Source organism: Portunus trituberculatus, chromosome 38 (assembly GCF_017591435.1).
Source record: "Portunus trituberculatus isolate SZX2019 chromosome 38, ASM1759143v1, whole genome shotgun sequence".
Lineage (NCBI taxonomy): Eukaryota > Metazoa > Arthropoda > Malacostraca > Decapoda > Portunidae > Portunus > Portunus trituberculatus.
In genome coordinates this window covers 26,654,043-26,676,542 of record NC_059292.1, presented here as the reverse complement: position 1 = coordinate 26,676,542, position 22,500 = coordinate 26,654,043, and the positions used below count along the sequence as shown (strand labels likewise).

The window sequence follows — 22,500 nt, the reverse complement described above, 5'->3', positions numbered from 1 at the left end:
TAAAATTACATAATATGAACTATTAGAGAAATGCAGGTGCTGATACTTTGCGGTGAGACGAGAGAGAGAGAGAGAGAGAGAGAGAGAGAGAGAGAGAGAGAGAGAGAGAGAGAGAGAATCAGAATACCAGAAATCTAATCTCTTAAAAAAAAAAACGTAATATCACTATTTCTTACGTAAAACTTTCCTTTTTCTTTCTTTTTTCTCGTTTTCATCTTTCGCTACCTTCATCTCCTTTTCCTTCATCTCCTTATCTTCTTTCATCTCCTTTTCTCCTTTCATCTCATTTCATCTCCTTTCTCTAAATCTTCTCCTGCGCTTCCTCCTTCCAGTTCTCCTTTGCATATCTTCTTACATCTTCTCATTACCCTCCCGCCGCCGGCCTCGTCCCCTCGTCCTCCCCTCGTGGAAAGGAGGAAGGAGAGGAGTGTGAGGAAACCTGTTCACTCCTAACCTTCCCCAATCGCCTCCAGCCCCCACACACAGACCACACTCACTCTCTCTTTTGGTTCCTACTTCTTATTCCAAACGTTCTCATCTCACATGCTTATTCCCACACATTCTTTATCCTTCCTTTTCATATCAGCTCTTCCCACGCTAAAGCTCTATTTCAAACCCTCCTCTTTCTCTCTTTCTTGCCCTCCCAACTTCTCTTCCTCTTCCTCTCCCCCGTCCCTGTATCATGCTTCTTGTAGCCTGACATGAGGGAGAAAAGAGTCGAGAAGAAAGAACAAGGAAAAATCAATGAATGTGTTGACTTTCCTTCTTAATCTCACTGAATAATTCACAGGGCAAATGACGCTGCTGCCTCTCTCTCTCTGCATGGGAAGGGAAGCGAGGCAGGGCGGTGATGCGTGAAACCACTGAGATTCCCCACCACCCCCTGTCTCCTCCGCCCCTCGCTCTGAATGCCGCCACAGAAACACGACACTAAGGAGATGTTATTCAGGTGTTATCTAGCTAGCCTTGTTTACGTGTCTCTCAGCCTCCAAGCCTCTTCTAGTCTCCTCGTCTTACAAGCTCTATCCTACCTGTTTTCCATGTCTCTTTCCTGCTTTCCTGTTTCTTCTTCAATGTGCATTCTAGGTCTCAGTGTTTTCCAGTTTGTTTTCTAGTTATTATGAGTGTTTTTTTAGGTCATCTTCCAGTTTTCCAGTACTGAACAGTCTTTTAGTCTTCCAGTTTTTACATTTTTTTTTCTAATTTCTAAGCGTTCCAGTCTTAAAGCATCTTCCGGCCTCTTTGCTCTCCAGTCTCTACGCGACTCCAGTCTTTGAACATTTTCCAGTCACTTCTTCCAGTTTTATCGAGTCTTCTAGCCCAAAAGCATATTCCAACGTCTTTGCCTTCCGGTCGCTAAGCATCTCCAGTTTCAGAGCATTTTTCAGTCCCTTCTAATTATATCACGCCTTACAGCGCACAAGCATATTCCAGTCATTCCTTTAGACGCAGCGCTCAGTGTTTGCAGTTCATTCAGGTATGGAGGCATTCATGTACTGGCGAGACACACCCACATGCCCCTCTCCCCCCAACACAGACAGAGGCGAGGAGAGGTAACACCTGGTATGTTGTCCGAAGGCGTTGCTGGAGGCTCATATTACCGCGTCATCACCTGCAGATTCATGGCTCGCTGTTTGCTGGCTGCTGGGGTGCGGATGTCTGTCTGTCTGTCTGTCTGTGTATGTTGATATCCATGCTACCTTTGGATGGGATGGTGGTGCTGGTTGCTTCTTTGTTTACATGCCTTGTTTCTTGTGTTTACCCTTCCTGTTTGTGCTTCCTGTGTGCTGAGCGATCATCGGTGGGCGTGGCTGCAGCTGAACGAGGCGCGGGCGGGAACAAGGGACGCCACGAAGAAAGGAAAGGAGACGAGAAAACGTGAGATGAGACGATTAAGAAAAGGAGGAAAAAAGAGAGGAAAACATATTACGAAAGAGAGGTAATAGGTGAGAGAGGCAAATTGAGGTGAAGTAAGGAGAGCCTAGATGAGGGAGAAGAGAAAAAAATAGGAAAGATGAGAAGAGAAAGGAAAGGAAAGAATAGGATAGGAGAGCAGAGGAAAGAAGAATTGAAGAGATAGGGACAGAAAATCATAGAAGAACAGATGAGAAAAGATAGAAGAAAGGAGAGGAAAGAGAAGGAGACATAAGGCAAGAGAAAAGAGAGGCAGGAGAGGAGAGTGAGGGGACAGGATGCTTGGTTACGCGACAAGTGAGGTAATAAGAATACCTAATCGATAAGTACTGATTGGCGCACCTTCAATATGGAAGCCCTACACGTGGCTGTTTATGTGACACAGACGTACGCATACCTCTGCCCTGTGTGTGTGTGTGTGTGTGTGTGTGTGTGTGTGTGTGTGTGTGTGTGTGTGTGTGTGTGTGTGTGTAGGAGGAGACGGAGATATATAGAAGACACTAGAAAGGAGGATGGAGTAGGTGATGTAAAGAGGACAAAGATGAGGAGGCTAAGAAGAAGAGGAGGAGGTGAAGGAGGAGGAAGAGGTGGAGGTCCTTTCTGGAGAGTTAATCAAGTTGGCAGCCTCGAGTTATCCTTTGTTTCGTGGCTTCCTGTGGCTCTTTTTTCACCATACAGGTCTTGGCGAGTTGCGTTCATTCTACCTCGAGTATTCTGCCTCTTTTTGGTTCATTAATCTCGCGGGTCTTGCTCTCTTCCCTCATTGTTACTCGTGGTGTTGAGCGTTTCTTTGGGAAGCGCGTGTAGTAAGTCAATATTTTTGCTCGTTGTTACATTGTCGAAGGATGTTTTGATGGGTTTTGTATTGTTGATATTATTTTCGTTTTTGTTATTGGTTTTGTTGTTGTTATTATTATTATTATTATTATTATTAACGTTATCATCATTGTTCTGGTGGTAGTAGTTGTAGTGGTAGTGATAGCGGTAGTGGTAGTAGTAGTAGTAGTAGTAGTAGTAGTAGTAGTAGTAGTAGTAATATAGTGTCACTGTTACTATTATCATTGTTATTATTATCATTATTATCATCATTACAATTATTATTTTCGTTGTTATTATTATTATTATTATTATTATTACTATTATTATTATTATTATTATTATTATTATCATTCATTTTTTATTCTTATTATTATCGACACTATTACTGAAGATACTATTGCTTCTAAGTATAATATCATTCTTCTTTTCTATTATTACCTCCACTATCAATATTGCTTTTTATAACCAGAGGAAGCGCAACATTCACTGCTCAGAATCATAATCAAACAAGTGTTCCTTTGTCCTTGTCCTTTGTTGTCACTCGTGTACGTAACATTCCACTGACACGAGTCACACAACGCAGCTATTCTGGCCGATCTATTCCCAGGCACTTCCTCTCGTCTCGCCCAATATAGACCTGGCGATGCAAAAACATTATAGACTCTGACAATATCCAATTTGAATTTGACCCTTTCACTATTAGATGACTTTCCATAATCGCTTGCAACTATTTAGAAGCTCCTCTAATTGGTATTACTTACTACTACTACTACTACTACTACTACTACTACTACTACTGTACTTATGCGATCAAGTAAAGCTGCTAAAATTAAAGCGTCAAAAGTAAAAATAATTAATAATAACAAACTTTCTTTTTCTTATATTTTCTTCCTTGTTCTTGAAACCTTTGCTTTTTTTTTCAGAGGGCAAGAGATGACAAGTCTGGTTTTCATGGGTGTGTTTTCTAAGTGATAATGTGCGGTCCGTGCATATCTATCCCTAAAATCACGAAAACACCCTTGAAAACCCTTACAACTTCCGATGGAGCCCGTTTAATGCAGAAAAGATAAGGAGCCAGAGTGCGGTCGTCAGTACTACTCTCAAATATATACGTGCCATAGAAACCATAAAAATTTAAACTTCATTATCTCTATTTTATGTTACTGCAGCGGTAAAACAGGCTATCAAACGTACTTTTAATCTCGTTTTCTTCCATTATTCTTATATACGCTTTCTTTTCTCCCTGGGACAAACTGCAAAGGCCACATAGATAAATCAGAATCTTTGTTGTACCTGCGATAGAAACATGAAAATACCCTTGGAAATCTTAGCGTCTTCCAGGTAATCTGAGCCAATACGCCAGCAACCTCACAACCATACAACCGTCCTCCCTCACCAACCATCCTTGTTCCTTTGTTTTCTTATCAGTACTATTTTCAGAGGCTACAGAGGCGATTGGTCGACTCCTTGTGAAGGGTTTCTCCCATTAATAATACAGAATCCTTGTTAAACTAGCAATAGAAACATGAGAAACCCTTCGAAACCCTAGTAATAACTTCCTCAGAAAACAGCCGTAGAAACCCCAGCAATTTCCAGCAGAGCCTGTTCAAATCGAGTTAAGACGATGAAACGCTAACCAACACAAAACTTCACGCTCAGGAAGTGGAGGTTGATGTCAAATTGATGTCCAGGAAACACCAAAATCACGATTGTGTGGGAACTAACTCCTCTTCTTCCTCTTCCTCCTCCCACTTCCCTACTCCATCATCATCACCACCGCTACCACCATCACCATAACCATTATTATCGTCCCGTCCACCATTCCCATCTCATCACCATTATGGCAGTCTCAATCTTTCCTAATACCGTTAATGCTCAAAATTTCAATATTCTTCACTCCGCCACCGCCCATGATACGTAAATGATCTCTCTTCCTCTCTTTCTCCTCCTACTCCTTCCTCTTAGCAACTGTTGGGATTTCTGGTTTTATTTATTTATTTCTTATACTGCTTTTTTTTTATAATACCGCAAGTTTCTTTTTATTGTTTCAGTTGTTTTCTTTTTTTTTTCCTTCGTGCGGAATTATTCTTTATCTCGTGTATCATTTCCACGACCTCTTTTTTAAGTCTTCTTTCCCTTCCCTTTCTTTTACTTTTATTACGTTGCATCGTAAGTATTTCTATACCTTCAATTTCTCTGTACCATTATCTTTCAGTTAATATCTTCCCGTTGTTGAGATTCAGAAACTATTTTCTTACTTCCTCCTCCTCCATTTCCAACCTTCTTCCTTCCTTCTTTAATTCTCTGCAGTTACAATGCATAAATTTACATTTACTCGACTCCTAATTTTTCTATCTTTAATTTGTTTCCTTCTTCCGTTTGTGAAAATAATGCTTTTCCTGTGTCTTTCTTCCGCTTCCATCATCGCCAATTTTTCTTTTGTCATCTATCCATTGCTATTACAGTCTATCCATTTCAATCGCTTCTTTTGTCAATATATTTCACCATTTTACTTTCGTTATCTTCGTTTTTATTTACCTGCGTTCATGAAAATCGTTCCTTATCTTCTCCCTAAATTCCACAACTTGTTATACTCCCTAAGTCAACTTCTACGTATCATACAAAGCACTCCCACTTCCTCATCCTCATCCTCCTCTTCCATACATTGTCAATCGCCGCCTCCACACTCTCAGACTTCCTCATACTCCAGACGCTTCCAGCCAACACGCCCGCACCCTCCCAGCCTTCACAACCCATACAACTCAGCCGTCCTCCCTCACCCTTCATACATTCTAAGCCTCCCACCCACGTTGCCTCCCCAACTCCTCCCTTCGCAGCTCCTCCTCTCTTAACTACCTGCCAAACCTGAAAGCATTCCTGGTTCCTCCTCCTCCTCCTCCTCTACATCATATATACCGTATCTCTCCACATTCCTTAAAACTACATTAAGTTCCTGACTCATAAACCACCACACACACACACACACACACACACACACACACACACACACGGTGGGGTCATCAGGCCTTCCTGGAGTCGACACAATACAGGTCACGCCCTACAGGTCAGCGCGGCTCATAACTGATGGTAATGAGATGCAGGTATGGGGTGGGCCGCCAGGTACAGTACAGTACAGTACAGAACGGTGAGGCGTGCGACGGAGGACCAGTAAGTGTGTGTGTGTGTGTGTGTGTGTGTGTGTGTGTGTGTGTGTGTGTGTGTGTGTGTGTGTGTTATGGATGTGTGACTGAATGCTTGCTTGTTTGCTTGATTGATTGTTTGGTTTGTTTGTTAGTTAGTTGGTTAATTGTTATTGTTGCTGATCTTTTTTTTCGATGATATTATTGTTGTTCTTTGTCTTAAGCTTTAATAAGTTTCTGTATTGGTTCAGTGTTTCTTCCCAATACTTTCCACATGTTTGTCTTGCCTATCTGGTTCCCTCAAGGTTCCTCATTAATTATTATTCTTATATACATAACATTATAAAAGTTTACAAATTGGCAAAGTTTTATATGAGTGTTAGCCTGGACAATGAGGGAAGGTGCAAGAAGCCAGCAGGCCTACAGGCGACAGTCTCTGTATGTGCCCACCTCAGCACATTATCTAATCTATCATAAGTTCCTACTGAATCTGTACCATCAATTTGATAACTACTAAATTACTTCGTTCGTTCTTGTCACATGCCACCTTCATCTACTGTTCAATTGTTGTTGTTACTATAAAAAGAATCAATGGCAGCTCAGTACAATTTCCAAATTTTTCCCCACATAGATAACGAAAGACAGTGGTTACTTTAAGGATCAACCTTCCACTGATAAAGATAATGGTATTGTAACAAGTCTAATAGACTCAAAAGAATAAATTACAGCTCAATATAACTTATTCTTATTTTTCTTCGTTTGCCATAAACACAAAATAATAGTGTTTACTTCTGTGATAAATTAAATTTAATGGTGGCAATGATGATGATGATGGTGTTGAAGCATGACAAGCATGACTAATCCTTAATCAAGAAAAATGAATTGCAGCTCAGTAGTTTTATTTCTTTCTTCTGACACCGCTCCATGTACGTAATGTTGGAAAGAGGCTTACTTTGGTGATGGATCTAATGCAACACGACTGATAAGACTAATCCACCAATCATAATTTTTTTTTTTTTTTTGCGCAAGAAGGGAAATCAGCCAAAGGACAACAAAAAGAATAAAAAACGCTTACACAGTTGTCAGTCCTCTTACAGATCAGAAGGGTTAGCCTGAAGACAGGGATAAATGACTTGAAATCTCCCTCTTAAATGTAGTCAAGTCATAGGAAGTTGGAAATACAGACACAGGCAGGGAGTTCCGGATTTGCGGCACAACAGTTTTGTTCTCTTTACTCGTGCAACCCACCACACTGGTACTGACTTGTTGTGCTTACTCTGGTGATCAAGGTAACACTGACAATGGTAATGGTTATGTGACATGACTAATGAGACTGATCAAATTGTAAAAAGAATAATGAAAAAACTCATCATAATTTCTTTATTTTTTTTCAATGACGGACATAATGACTTTACTCTGGTGATGAATGTAACACTTAATGAGAACACTGATGTAATACGACTGATCAAAATAGTCCTCAAATCATAAAATAACAGCCAACTCAGAACTTTTCTCATATATTTTTCTTTCTCTCATCCAGGTAATGAGTGATGAGTACTGTACCAGCGCCATCCATCCACCACTGACACTCACGATGATGATAATAATGATGCAACACAACAAACTAACCACAAATAATACTAATCCACAAGTCTTTACCTCCACAACAACAACAACAACAACAACAACAACAACAAACAGGGAAACATAACAAACAATAAAGAAAGCATCACGTGACCATCATTATAAAAAAAAAAAAAAAAAAAAAACAGACAAAGCATCATTACAAGTATAACCAACAATTACATCCTTTTTCTTTGGTAGAGTCCTCTCGTAATGGAGTTGGTGATTAGCTCATTAGCATCGTCACCCTCGTTGGTTCACCCGGGGCGCCTCCCTTCACTCCCATCAACACGTCCACTCGTCATCGCCAGGACTCATTAGCAGAAGAGGTAAGGGCGGGCTACGATGTGATTTACCTGTGCTGAGAGGGAGGCATGGGGGTGGGAGGAGGAGATATAAGAGGAAGAGGAGGAGGGGGTGGAAGGAGAATAAGAATAAGGAGGTATTAAAGGAAGAGGAGGAGGAGAAAGAACAACAAAAGCAAGAACAAGAACAAGCTGGTGATGGTGATAATGATGGTAATAATGATGTTGATAAACAATGGCAGCAGCAACAACAACAACAACAACAACAACAACAACGATAACAATAAGGAGAAGGAAAATGAGGAGGAGGAGGAGGAGGAGGAGGAGGAAGGAGATGGAAAGTTACTAAGAGATGATAAAGTTAAGGAAGAGAATGGAGGAGTAAGGGAAAAGAAGGAAAACATAAAAAATGATAGACGAAAGGAAGGAAAGGAAGACTGACAGGAGAGAGAGGGGAGGAAGAGAAGAAGGAGAGGAGAAGAGGAAGGGCGTGAGAAAATAAGATAAGAACAATGACATGACCTTTCCAGGCAGCTCATGTGAAGTGAGGAGAGAGAGAGAGAGAGAGAGAGAGAGAGAGAGAGAGAGAGAGAGAGAGAGAGAGAGAGAGAGAGAGAGAGAGAGGTGAGGGAGTGACATGGAGTGTGAAGAGGAAGGGAAGAAAGAGAGATAAAAAGAGACAGATAGAGAAATACAGGGAGGGAAAGAGAGAAATGAGTGGGCGTGTGCGTGGAAGGAGAGAGGGTAGTGGAGAGAGACGAGAGGGAGGAAAGGAGGGAAGGAAGGGAGGAGAGAAAACCACGAAGCAACACCGAAAAGTTATCTAGTGAAGAGAAGAAGGCAAGGAAGGGGAGGTGGAGGAACGAGACGAAACTAGGAAGGGAAGAGAAGGGAGGGAAGGGGTGGGTGGTAAGGCCTATGGGAATATGCTTATAGGTCTAAGGGGCAAGACAAGGCAGTTGAGAGGAGGGAAGGCAAGGAAGGAGTGGGGGAGAGTCGGGAATGAGGGGGTGGGTGAGAGGGGCGCCAGACATAACTATAGCCCCTGCTCATTAGGCCTAAGCAGGACACAAATTTGCGAAGGCGCCGAGCATAGGCCTACCCGTGAAGGTCAGGGAGGCTCAACGGCCACTATTGGTGCTTCAAGGCAAACATTTGAAACTGAGGAGGGAGGGAGAGCAAACACGCGTGGCTAGAGGAGGAACAGAGGGAGCTGCGCGTTTATTCCTTCGATACTGAAACACATTTTTTTTTTTTTTTTGTGTGTGTGTGATTAGACGATTTTATTTGCAGTAGGAATGGGTCTATAGAAGTCAAAAGATTGATTAATGGCCAGAGTCTTTACTATCTTAATCCCCACATAAGTTTCTGAAGCTGTATAAAATCACCAAATAGTAAGCAGAATGAATATAAAATCGCGTCATAGTACTGAAGGTGTTAAGATGACGGAACGAGATGCAGCTATGAAATCAATGAATCCAAAAATAGACGAGGTAAAATAAATACAGGATGACTATTGTGAATTTGATATAAACTAAAAATAAAAGAAAAATATACCACGTGAATAGGAAATTATGTAAAAGGAAAATTATGTAGTGTGTCTCTAATATCGTGAATATTATCTTGCATCCCAACCCTAAGACAAGAAAATCAATAAATAAAACATATGTAGTTACTTAAAATACACTAAAACAATCTCTTCCTCCTCTCTCTCGAAAAAAAAAACAACAGGAAAAATCAATAAATAAAACAGTTCTTTAAAATACCCTAAAACAATCTCTTCAATAAAACAAGACGAGGAGAATAACTGTAAAAATAAATAGGCAAATTAATAAACAGGTATGAAAGACGATAAAATGCCCAGAGTAAAGAAACACGTGTCACTCCACCCATACCATTATCCACCCACGCCTATTCACCCACCTAACCCCCATTAACCCTTATTATATACAACCCTGGAGTGCCTGAACCAATACCTGCCCGCGACACACACAGCACCATACATCATATCAGGTTAGGTTAGGTCAGGTTAGGCATCCCATCACATCACACAAGATACAGAATAAAGTCCACATCCCCACACGTATCTTCCTCTCACTTCCACAACTCCTAACATGCTCTAAGGGAAGTTATTAGGCATTTCAAGGGTATTTTCATGATTCTAGTGATAGTTTAACCCCTTCAATACTGGGACAAATTTTTTTATCATAAGATTTGTGTACGATTAGATGATTTTATTCACATTAAGAAGGGTCTATGGGGGTCAAAAGATTAATAATGGCCACAGTCTTCACTATTTTAATACCTGACATAAGTTTCTAAAGCTGTATAGAATCACCAAATAGTAAGCAGAATGAATATGGAAACGCGTCATGGTACTCAAGGGTTTAATGGCGCTACGTCACCAGTGGCTTAAAATACTCCACATTATCACGCTTATTTTCCTTTTATCTCGACGAGTTCTTCAAGTGTTCTAGGGAAAGTTATCGGGCGTCTCAATTGAGTGCTTTCATGATTCGAGTGGGAGGTTGATAAGGATTCTCCATGACTAACCTGCATGAATAATAGCAGAAACAATCACAAAAACCTGATTAATCATCTCTGTGGCCCTTGAAAAATAGAAAAAAAAAATAAAATATCTCTATGAAAGCCACACGTTAAACTTTTTTTCAGCTATCTTTATTTATCTTATCCATTAAAATCTATAACATTTTCTTTTGACACTTTAATATGCATCCTAATTCACTTCAGTAGTCATGCAGCTTATGAAAAAAGAATTATCATAGTATATAACCTTCTAGACGTCTCTTTTGTATCATTGGTCCACTTACTTAAAAAAATAGGTATACTAAACTCTCTCTCTCTCTCTCTCTCTCTCTCTCTCTCTCTCTCTCTCTCTCTCTCTCTCTCTCTCTCTCTCTCTCCTGCGTCAAGCAAACAATAATTTTCACACATCCAGAAGCGCCAATAAAGGACAATCCAGGCCAATAAAACCAAGACCGAGAGACACATTATACAGATACACTGATGCTTTTCCTCGACCTTCAATAACACAAGCCAGTCACGACACCAGAAAGTAAACAAACCCTCTACATCTACAGTATCAAAGTATTTCCAGTAGATCTCTCTCTCTCTCTGGTCGCTTCACACATAGATAGATAGCACTGGCCTCTACTTCCTGAACTCTCTCTCTCTCTCTCTCTCTCTCTCTCTCTCTCTCTCTCTCTCTCTCTCTCTCTCTCTCTCTCTCTCTCTTTCCAAACCCTTTCTCCCTCCACCTGTCGCCTTCTCCCAGTCCACCCTTACAAGATCAAGGAGCTGCGTGTTCTCTGCTTTGTCATGTCTTGTCGCGGGAGAAACGGAATCACACACACACACACACACACACACACATTGATAACCGAGACCTGTGTGCCGTACAAAGAGAGAGAGAGAGAGAGAGAGAGAGAGAGAGAGAGAGAGAGAGAGAGAGAGAGAGAGAGAGAATATACGTGGGCTTGTTTAGAATGCTACAAAAGCTAGAGAGAAATTCCAAGGTCACAATGCTAACACACACATGACCTTTGGCACACGTCATGCACACACACACACACACACACACACACACACACACACACACACACACAGGTTCACGCATTCCAACTTCCGCCACATAAACTAGAAAAGCACTATGGAACACGAACAGGGATTGGCTGAGGGAATGAGGGAAGCAGAAGGAAGGAAAGAGAAGAGAAAATAAGCAATAGATGAAAAATAGAGGAGGAGGAAGAAGAATGAAGAATGTGAGACTGACTCCATAACCACAACAAGTACAGAAGAATGAAAGGAAAATGGAAAGAAAAAAAAAGAAGGAATTAAAGAAAATGAAAGGAAGATGAAGGAAATTTGTGGATAATGAGAAAAAAAGGAAAGGTGAAATACAGTAAAATAAATAAAAAAAGAGAAAAAGATGGAGGATGAAAAAGGAGCAGGATAATAGAAACAAATAAAGAAAAGAAAAATATTCAAAGAACAAAAGAAAATAAATTAGCAAAGAGGAGAAAAGACCAAGACAAGGAGAGAAAGAGAAAAAGATGGAGAGAGAGAAAAAGAAAGGAGGAATGTGAGGGTAACGTGACAGCTAAAGAAACTTGCAAACATACCACAGGAGATTACTATTAAATGCATGAGTGAAACTGTGAGCAGAGAGAGAGAGAGAGAGAGAGAGAGAGAGCCAGGTGGTGAAGGGTACTTGACTGCGGTACAACACCACCACCACCACCACTACCACCCCTCTTTCTTCTTCCTCCTCCTCCTCCTCCTCCACCACCATGATGAAAGCACAAACACCTCTCCTCATCCTAGAGAGAGAGAGAGAGAGAGAGAGAGAGAGAGAGAGAGAGAGAGAGAGAGAGAGAGATCCACTTGAAGAAAAACACCCAGAGAGAGAGGAAGGAAGGAAAAAGAGAGAAAGAGGAGGAGGAGGAGGAGGAGGAGGAGGAGGAGGAGGTGATGATCGAGGTGGAAGAGAGAGAAAGAAGATTAAGAGATAAAAGTTGAAAAGGAAACAAGTGAAGAAGGAGGAAATCCACTGAGAGAGAGAGAGAGAGAGAGAGAGAGAGAGAGAGAGAGAGAGAGAGAGAGAGAGAGAGAGAGAGAGAAAGAAAAAAACTGTGAAAACTGAGTATTTTCATTCTTTGTGCCTGACTGAAAGAACGGAGCAAAGGAATGTGCGTCAGGAAGAAGAAAAAGAAAAAGAAGAAAAAAAGGAAAGACAAATAGATAGATAGATAGACAGACATAGTGTTAAGGCGGTGCTGAGGTCGGTCAAGAGAGAGAGAGAGAGAGAGAGAGAGAGAGTGATGAGGGGCGAATGGCATGGAGGAGGTGGCACTTGACGCAATCTGTGGTCGTCTCTCTAAACTGTTTGTCCAGAGGAAAAGGCGTCGCTTCTGCCGCCCACTGATAACAATAACGACAAGAAGAACAAGAACAAAAGAACAAAAACAGAAAGAAGGACAATAACAACAACAAAAACAACAGTAAAATCAGATACTACTACTACTACTACTACTACTACTCCTAATAATCATAATACTATCACCATCACCACCACCACTATTACTAATACACACTTCAAACTTATAAACATATTCATAATCATAACCGTATTTATACCAAAATATTCGAAAGATAACGAAGACATAAAAAAACCCTTCCCGACAGAAACAACAATTATAATGATAACAACAATAATAATAACAATAATAATAATAATAATAATAATAATAATAATAATAATAACAATGATAATAATAACAACAGGAACACCAACAACATATGAATGGCTGGAAAGGAGGAGTCAGCAGCTTTGTATCACCAGAGCGGAAGACATCGATACAGAAACGAGGTTAGAGATAAAAATGAGAGGCGAGATTTAGTGTGGAGGAAGCGATAAATTGAGAGGAGAGAAAGAGAGTGGAAGGAAGAAGATCGTTCCTCACCTCACAGAAAGTTCAGGAAGCGACAGCACGGTGGAGGAGGCAATGGGGAACGCTTAAGAGAGGTGAGAATTGAATACACAGATACGAGGAAAGAATAATAACGCGGGTGGTGGTGAAGGAAGGCAAGGAGGAAAAGTTTAGAAATGATACACGGAGAGACGCTACACGGAAAGATAACGTAATGCAACTAAAGTATAATTTTTTTGTATCTATTTATTTTCTTAATGTTATAGCCTATAGCCCCTGTAGGTGGTGGGATTCCAACCTACGCATGGACGTCTACCCGATCCCACGCTCACCATCTTATCCACTACGTCACCGCCTGCCTAGAGGAAGATTAAATACATGAAAGAGAAGACAGTCATAACGCTGGTGGTGGTGAAGGAAGGAAGACAAAGAGGAAAAGTTAAGGAATGATACTCAGAAAGATACCACACGGAAAGAAAGATAACGTAATACGACTAAAGTACAAAAAACAATGAGAATTGAATACACGGAGCAAAGTGGAGAAAATAACACAGGAGATATTGAAGAAAGACAAGGAGAAGTTAAGGAGGAAGACCAATTCAAGATACACAAAGACAAAACAATGAAACTAAAAAGATAATATGACTGGACAAAGACAGTCAGAGGGTCAGCCAAAAAATATATGAATAAATTTATGAATGTATCTACCAATCTATCTACCTATTAATTAATAAATCAATAAATATGTATCTATTTACCTACTTATCTACCCATCCAATAAAACAAAAGAGCTGCAAGGAAAAGGCATATGAAAATCAGTCAACATATCAGTCACTCAGTCAATCTCTCTAAAGAAAAGAACAAAAGAGATCATAAGAAAGAAAAAGATACAAGAAAGTGTATAGGCAGTTCCTGAGATGTCCTAATACTCCTAAAAACGGCCAAACTTGAGGAAAGACAAGCTGTTAAACTGTTCCAAAGTCCGACAATGAAAGGGAGGAAATGCAGTGACTAAAGAAGATACTGAGAGACTTTTGCATCAGTAAAGTAAAGAGTGAAGAGAAACCAGTGTAGTAGTAGTAGTAGTAGTAGAAGTAGAAAGCTGTTGTGTGCAGTGGTGGGAGAGGGCAAGGCACGGCACGCAGACACAAGCACAAGTTCAAAAGATCACCCACCATGAAAATAGCGGTTAAGAAAAAAAAAAAAAAAAAAAAGAAAGAAAAAATGCTCAAGAAAAAAAAATATATAAAAATAATGTGAAGTGGACCACGATAGAATACATTGGCAGTTTCACAAATAATACAAGTCGAGAATGACATCAAAAAAATGCACCAATATTATAGGTGGTGAATCTCTCTCTCTCTCTCTCTCTCTCTCTCTCTCTCTCTCTCTCTCTCTCTCTCTCTCTCTCTCTCTCTCTTATCCTTGCTACCTAACTTTTACAATTGCTTTTCTCTTTACCATTCGATTCACGTACAGACCCGGCTGGCCTCACACTGCTTCCCACTTAGGCTGCCTGTGTTTTGCCTCACCATTATGCTTGCTTTTATTACACTAATTTTTCAGTCAACTATTTTTTTTTCTTCTCTGGAGCAAGAACGAGGTCCTTCCGGGTCGTGTGTGTGTGTGTGTGTGTGTGTGTGTGTGTGTGTGTGTGTGTGTGTGTGTGCTGAATGACAGTCAAGGCTGAACTTTACGCTACAGTAACGGACTTTACAATCGGGTACACACACGCACACGCGGGCGCGCACGCATGCACACCCACCCACCCACCCACACACACACACACAGAAATTCTGATGGATGGATAAATACATATATAGACACATAGACAGACAGAAAAAAAACAGACGGACTGATAGACACACACACACACACAGAGAGAGAGAGAGAGAGAGAGAGAGAGAGAGAGAGAGAGAGAGAGAGAGAGAGAGAGAGAGAGAGAGAGAGAATGTAAGATAAAGAGAAAGACGGAAGAGCAGATAGTAAGAAAAGAAAATCACACACACACACACACACACACACACACACACACACACACACACACACACACACACACACACACACAGATCAAAACACCGAGGCGGCAGATAAGATAATGCCTTCGCTCAGCTGGAGATAAGAAGGACAGCGCTAAGGAAAGGATGATGAAGACAGCGTTATCAATGTTATGAATCAGCAACAACAGCGACAACAACAGCACGGTAACCTACATCACCAAGAGTACATACATACTGGCCTGAAATGCCTCCTGACCTGCTGGGACTAGTAGTGGTGGGTCGTGTCTTGCAAAATGTCAATGGAAGTAAATAGAGTTAGCATTATCATACGTATTGCATTGATAAATATTTTTTTTCTACCTCTTTTTTTTCCCCCTTTAATTTAACAGTAATGGGCATGAAAAGTACACTTGTTTGGCCTATGACTCCGAATACACACACACACACACACACACACACACACACACACACACACACACACACACACACACACACACACACACACACACACACGCCAGCATCCCGCCCTTTTATTCCTTCCACACACCAACCTACCAATTCAACAGATCCGAGGACGCGAGAGAGAGAGAGAGAGAGAGAGAGAGAGAGAGAGAGAGAGAGAGAGAGAGAGAGAGAGGTGTAATGCTCTGCGGCAGACACTACTATTCATGCAGCAAAAACTTGAAGACGTAGCACACTTCTTACCCTCAACCCAGACCCAGCCCAGCCCAGCCCAACCCAGCCCTGCCCAGCCCATTTCAGACACAAATCAGATCAATCCCCAGTCCCCATTCATTGCAGGTGGACCAGTCAATAAGAGTGAGTGACGTGAGGGAATCTACTAAAAGGTATCTATTTGATGTCTTAGTAGAACGTCATTTCTCGTCAGGTGAACAGTGGGTGAATGAGGATGAAGAAATCTTGTAGGCAGTGACTGTGTGAGTGTAGAGGGAGGGAGGGTTGTCGTGGGTGGGTGGTGAGTGTGTTGGAATGACTCACGGTGAAATGGAACGAAGGGCAGGAAGTTTAGGGCAAAAGTGTTAAGGCTCAAGGTCGCAAGCAGTGTATAGAGAGACTTGGCTCTTCTTATTTCCCTGCCCTGCTCTTACCAATACTGTCAACACACACACACACACACACACACACACACACACACACACACACACACACACGAGAGAGGGGACGGGAGGTGTCGAAACTTCAGTTTCTTCGTGAGCTTTAAGAAAAAATAGTGAGGGCAGCAAGAGAAAGTAACGCCGTTGAGAGGCAAGTGGCGGGTAATGACTCCCCATTACCGGCCAGCGAGGTGACGAGGAGGCCACGATGAAGAAGAGGAAGGGGTCGGAAAATTAGTCAAACTGTTTAAGATTAAGAAAGAGAATATTAAGAACCGTTGGATCTCTGTCCGCCGTCCAGCTGTAATGGGAACCACCGTGCAAAGCCAAGCTCGCATGACACCAGTGACATTTTCTGCAAATAACATTTCTTAACCAGGATAATGTTCCGAGGGTGTGAAGCACGACATTCAGTCCCCATCCTAATTACACAGTCAGAATAATGTACACGGTCCCCTGATGCCGCTTCCGCGTTTAAGTACAGTAAGAGTAAGAGATGTATGAAATGTAGGAAGGCAATGAGGTACAGTGGGAATAAGAACCGTACTCTGTAAGGCTCAGCTGTCTCACCACCACTTTTTCCAAAGACCACAGATGTAGTTTAGCAAGGTTCTCAAGACTATTTTTCTTTAACAATATAGAAAAATTATCAATCTACCACTAGAACCGCATAAAAAATACAAACCAATGTAACTTCAATTAGATCCTTATAAAAGCAATGGTGGTGCGGCGCAGGAATGTTTCAGAATATGATCCCAAGATTCCGTCATACCCAATCCTGCCTAGTGGCGCAGCGGCTCAGGGCACCATGTTAGGATCCCTGGGTTGGAGTTCCTATCCCCCACACCCTTCTTCATTCTGCCTGGAGGGTGTGGCGAGTGAGCATCAGACTCGGGAAACCTAGGGAACTTACGGTAAACTTGGGCATGGTAGCTAGAATGACGCAGGAAGTTCTCAGCGCCCGGGGCAAGAGGTCTTTACGCGAGGCAGGTTTACAGAGCCAAGGGAGAGATAACCATCGTACCACGCCCGTGTTCAGAGACACTTAGCTCTCACACCACGACAATTTTCAAAGGCCACAGAAATGATTAACCGGATTTTCGAGACTGTTTCTTCTGTCGATAATGTAGAAATCTTGTTAATCTCTCACTACAACTATAAAAACATTATGAAAAAACCTGTGTAACTTCAACTAAAGCCGCTTCAATGTAGTGGAGACAAGAAATGCAGCGCGGAAGTGTTTCAGAAGATGATAGATAAGTTGAGCTGCTTTTCTCTCACTGTTCCGTTTCGCACGTGTTTCTCTCCATACTGGGACACGCTTTTCTATGTTATTTGAAAAGAAAAGCGGCTTAACTCGTGACTGTTTCATATTTTTAGCCCAACACGGCCTTTCCCAGTGACCAGCGCGAGGGAGGAAGAGCAGCGAACAGGATACCAAGCCTCCGGTGGGGCTGACTGGCCAGGGCTCGGCGGCAGTAAGCTGAACGTTAATGATACACGTGCGAGGCGAAAATAGACCCAGTGCATAATTTATGTATATGCAGAGAGAGAGAGAGAGAGAGAGAGAGAGAGAGAGAGAGAGAGAGAGAGAGAGAGAGAGAGAGAGAGAGAGAGAGAGAGAGAGAGAGGAAAGGGCTGAGGAGGGATGAAGAGAAGAATGAAAGTATAGGAGGAAGATAGAAAATATTACGGATGCTCAAGCAGAAAAACAAAATAATTGTGAAAGAGAGAGAGAGAGAGAGAGAGAGAGAGAGAGAGAGAGAGAGAGAAAGGAAAGGGCTGAGGAGGGATGAAGAGAAGAATGAAAGTATAGGAGGAAGATAGAAAATATTACGGATGCTCAAGCAGAAAACAAAATAATTGTGAAAGAGAGAGAGAGAGAGAGAGAGAGAGAGAGAGAGAGAGAGAGAGAAAGGAAAGGGCTGAGGAGGGATGAAGAGAAGAATGAAAGTATAGGAGGAAGATAGAAAATATTACGGATGCTCAAGCAGAAAAACAAAATAATTGTGAAAGAGAGAGAGAGAGAGAGAGAGAGAGAGAGAGAGAGAGAGAGAGAGAGAGAGAGAGAGAGAGAGAGAGAGAGAGAGAGAGAGAGAGAGAGAGAGAGAGAGAGAGAGAGAGAGAGATTAACATTCCCTCAACAAATGATTTTCTTAAGAACTTTTAAAACACACAAACCTTTGGATATATTCTGTTTCAAACTACTTCCACTACGCAAGTCAATAATTTTCAAAAGACTCTAATTAGAACCGCATTAGCTTTTAAGAGTATTTCATTGATCCTGAAGGCAGATTAACAATACGTCAACACAATCAACATACAAAAAATTCTTAAGAACCCGCAACCTCTGAAAATAGTCGTGATGAGAGAACAAAGAAAAGCGTTCCAGAATACGGGCCACTGTGTCCTAACCAAGCTGTGTGTCACTCAAGCACGCTGCGTTGTCCGTCTGTCTCTATGCTAACGGTGACCAGATTCCAGTTATGGGATGCTCCAGAGACGATCCAGTGCATTTATGACAGAGTTTATGGCATTGTTCGGCATGACTACTCTAAGAGGCTGCACGACGAGACAGGTGGAGAGAGAGAGAGAGAGAGAGAGAGAGAGAGAGAGAGAGAGAGAGAGAGAGAGAGAGAGAGAGAGAGAGAGAGATTACAAGGGACTTCAAACAACATCCTAAAGATTAATGTTATGTAAATTGTTTGATTCTGTTGTATTAATTAAAGTATGAGAGAGAGAGAGAGAGAGAGAGAGAGAGAGAGAGAGAGAGAGAGAGAGAGAGAGAGAGAGAGAGAGAGAGAGAGAGAGAGACTTAACCAGCAGGCGAGGAGATACGATTAGTGCAATGGCTCGTGACAACCTGCTAAGTGAAAGGGAGGAAACCAATAAACAAAGGAAAGGGAAAAAACAACAGACAAAAACAGAGCAATATAGGAAATTTATAAGAGGAAAGCAACACACACACACACACACACACGCTCCTAAGGGCCTGCCGCTGGAGTCGTCACGCAGGCTGCCCTTCTGACACGCGCGACAACAGACCTAGACCCTCCGCCCCTAATGAACGCAGGCGCCGCAACCACACACACCATTCAGCCCGGCGGCGTGCAGGGTCTTGGGGGGAGCTGGGAGGAAGTAGGAGTTGTCTGGCGGGACTGAGGCTGGGAGAGGGAGAGAGGAAGGGGGTTGGGGGTGACTAGCGACCCTTTCCTCCCCCCACCTGTGCCCTAACGCCCCTCCTCAGCCTCACATACCCACGGCCAGACAGTTATATGGGCAGCTATACCTAGTCATGCGCTCCTCTGTTCCTCGATCACGCAGGTAACGTTTGGAATGAGGCATGAGTCATATCTCTCTCTCTCTCTCTCTCTGTAATGAAAAATAGAGTTACATTTCTCTCTACCCGTCCCTCTTCCTCTTCCCATCTTCTCTTCACTCTCCCTCGCCTTATACGAGCAAAGTTTCCTCAGCGGGTACGCCGTTTAAGGAATACGGTAAAGGTGATGCCATATTAGCCCCACACAGCCCGCAGTGGTCTCAGGGTTCGGGAGCAGCGGGGAGGGCGAGGTTCATGCACGGGAGCTCAGCGCAAGAGACATCTACCGCGTTCACTTGGCGCATTTCAAGCAGATAGATACGTGCATAGTAATGCTCGGGGCTCCGAGGGAAAGAGGGTGGGAAGGGTTAGGGGAGGAGAGCGAGAACGAGAGAGAGAGAGAGAGAGAGAGAGAGAGAGAGAGAGAGAGAGAGAGAGAGAGAGAGAGAGAGACGATATATTGATAAGCAATTACACAGAGGTAGAGGCTCACAAATAGACAGACACGAAAAGATAGGTAGATGAACAGAGATAACAGATAGCTAGACAGAAAAACACAAACACACCAAGTGACACAATCATGCAGAACACACACACACACACAACCTCAGTCAGACTCAGGTGTGAAGAGACTGCTTTTCATTCCTTTTGTGCCACCAAGGCACAGTTCAGTCACCACACGGGCCAGGAATGCATTGGACAAGCGCGTACACGAAACAGGCAAACCAACCCCTCCCCTTCCTTCACTGTACCGACCAACTTCCCTCTCCCCGCCCCTTGACACTCCAGACACCTCCTGCCCTTCCCTCCCAAGCAACATCAGCAGCACAGCAATACGCCACAACACACTGGAGAAGCATCACATGATTAACTCAGACAAACACAGACACACACACAATTCTCAAACATCTCAGAGTCTTATCTTCACTATTTTATCAGAAGGTACTGGTTTTCAAGGATGTTTTCATGGTTTTAGAGATAGTTTAACAAGGATTACATCACTACGAAAGATTAATATTGACAGAACTTGAGTAATTATATGAGGTCTCTAAATAGCCCCATGTTTAACTACTGCTACTACTTCACCAGGTTATAGTGAAAGGTCCTGGGGGTTTGCAAGGGTGTTTTCATGATTCCGGCGATTGATTAACAATGATACTGTATTGTTGTGGGAGGTAAGTATCATACAAGCACGACTTTATCATATGTGTGACCTTTATAAATAATCCTTATGAGAGAAAGTGTTTAAGATTACAACCTGATTCTCACGCCCCAGCATACACACACACACACACACACACACACACACACACACACACACACACACACACACACACACACTTTTGCTAACTCATACAAACTGCAGTTTTTTTTATTTTTATTTCAAAGCTACCACGAAAAGTCAAATCTATAGACAGAGGGATGAAAATATTAAGTGGACATCGATATAATAAGCTCATCATATTAAACTGAGTGTCACACATACTACCAAGTGAATTTTTGCAGTTATTCTTACGTTCTTGGCTACACTATTCAGAAAATCTCACCCACTACCAAACTCATTTCTCCATCTATCGAGAAAGGAAATGAGTGGAAAAATCTAATCTTTCCTGCCTTCGATCCATCACCGATACGTGCATACAGAGATGGTATACGAATAGGGATGACAGAAACAGCCACTTCCTATAGCACGTCCATTTCCCCATCTATCAAGAAAGAAAATGAGTGATAAACCTAACCAAGCCCGCCGTGGTACAGTAGAACCATGCGTGCTTTGGGATCCGAATGGTCTCCAAGCGCACGGGTTCGAATCCTGTCCACGGTCCGAGTGTAGGTTGAGCTTCCTCACTCGGGGCAACGGTTTCCTAGCAGGTGGGCTTTGAGATAGGGGGTACCCAAAAAGTATCCCCTTTAGCCCATAAATTCCCGTGAAAAGCCCACATGGTATAAAAAAAAAAGTCTTCTACTCATCACAGGTAAGCAGAGGAGGTAAGACGGAATATACTCCTCCATTAACACTCTCATTTTCCTATCAGTAAAGAAATTGGGTTGAGCTCATCTACCTTCGTGCCGTCCACCCATCACGTGCACGCAAAGTAGGCAAGACAGAACAGCAGCACGGGGAGAGAATCAAGACGCACCAGTCATGCTAACTTAACAAATGATTAACCTCCAAACACACTTTCCTTCATACAAGTACGTACTTTCGGGAAACCTCTAACCTGGTTTAAAGAATGTAAGAAAAAATGGGAATACTGATTATTTTGACAGCACATGAAAAGTTGATCTGAAGGTGAAAATAACTGACACAAAATACGGGTTTCAACTTTTATTACTCTAGTTTATAAAGAGTTAAAGGTTCTCTCATTAGTACTGTTCATACGTCCCTCGGCACATGACCCTTTGATCTGCTGACATTACGAGTGCGGGGCAAAGAAATCTGACCATGAACTCTTCCTGCCAATAAGGGATCGAAAGAGGGAATCAGACCGCCTCGTACCCAACACGCCAGCCAGCCAGCCTTGGTCACCCATATCGACGTGAGTTTTGTGTTCCCTGAAGGAGGTGCGTTACGAGGTAAACAATGACGAGTAAGGATGTAAGAGTGTGTGTGTGTGTGAGTGTGTGTGTGTGTTGAACAAAAAAGACGACTCATTTTTATTGTATTCCTTGTGTTGTCACTAAACTACTACTACTACTGTTGCCATTTGTGTGTGTGTGTGTGTGTGTGTGTGGCGCAGGATGATGCATAACACGTTTGTAAAGGAAACCAAAACAATGAGTCAAACGAGGATAAAAATGAACGGAGTCACTA

General features: G+C 42.2%; 1 protein-coding gene across 1 annotated transcript in view; it reads right to left on the bottom strand.

The window, feature by feature from the left end:
* Positions 1 to 22,500, bottom strand: part of LOC123514709 (protein spire-like) — a 237,051-nt gene that overhangs the window by 213,501 nt on the left and 1,050 nt on the right.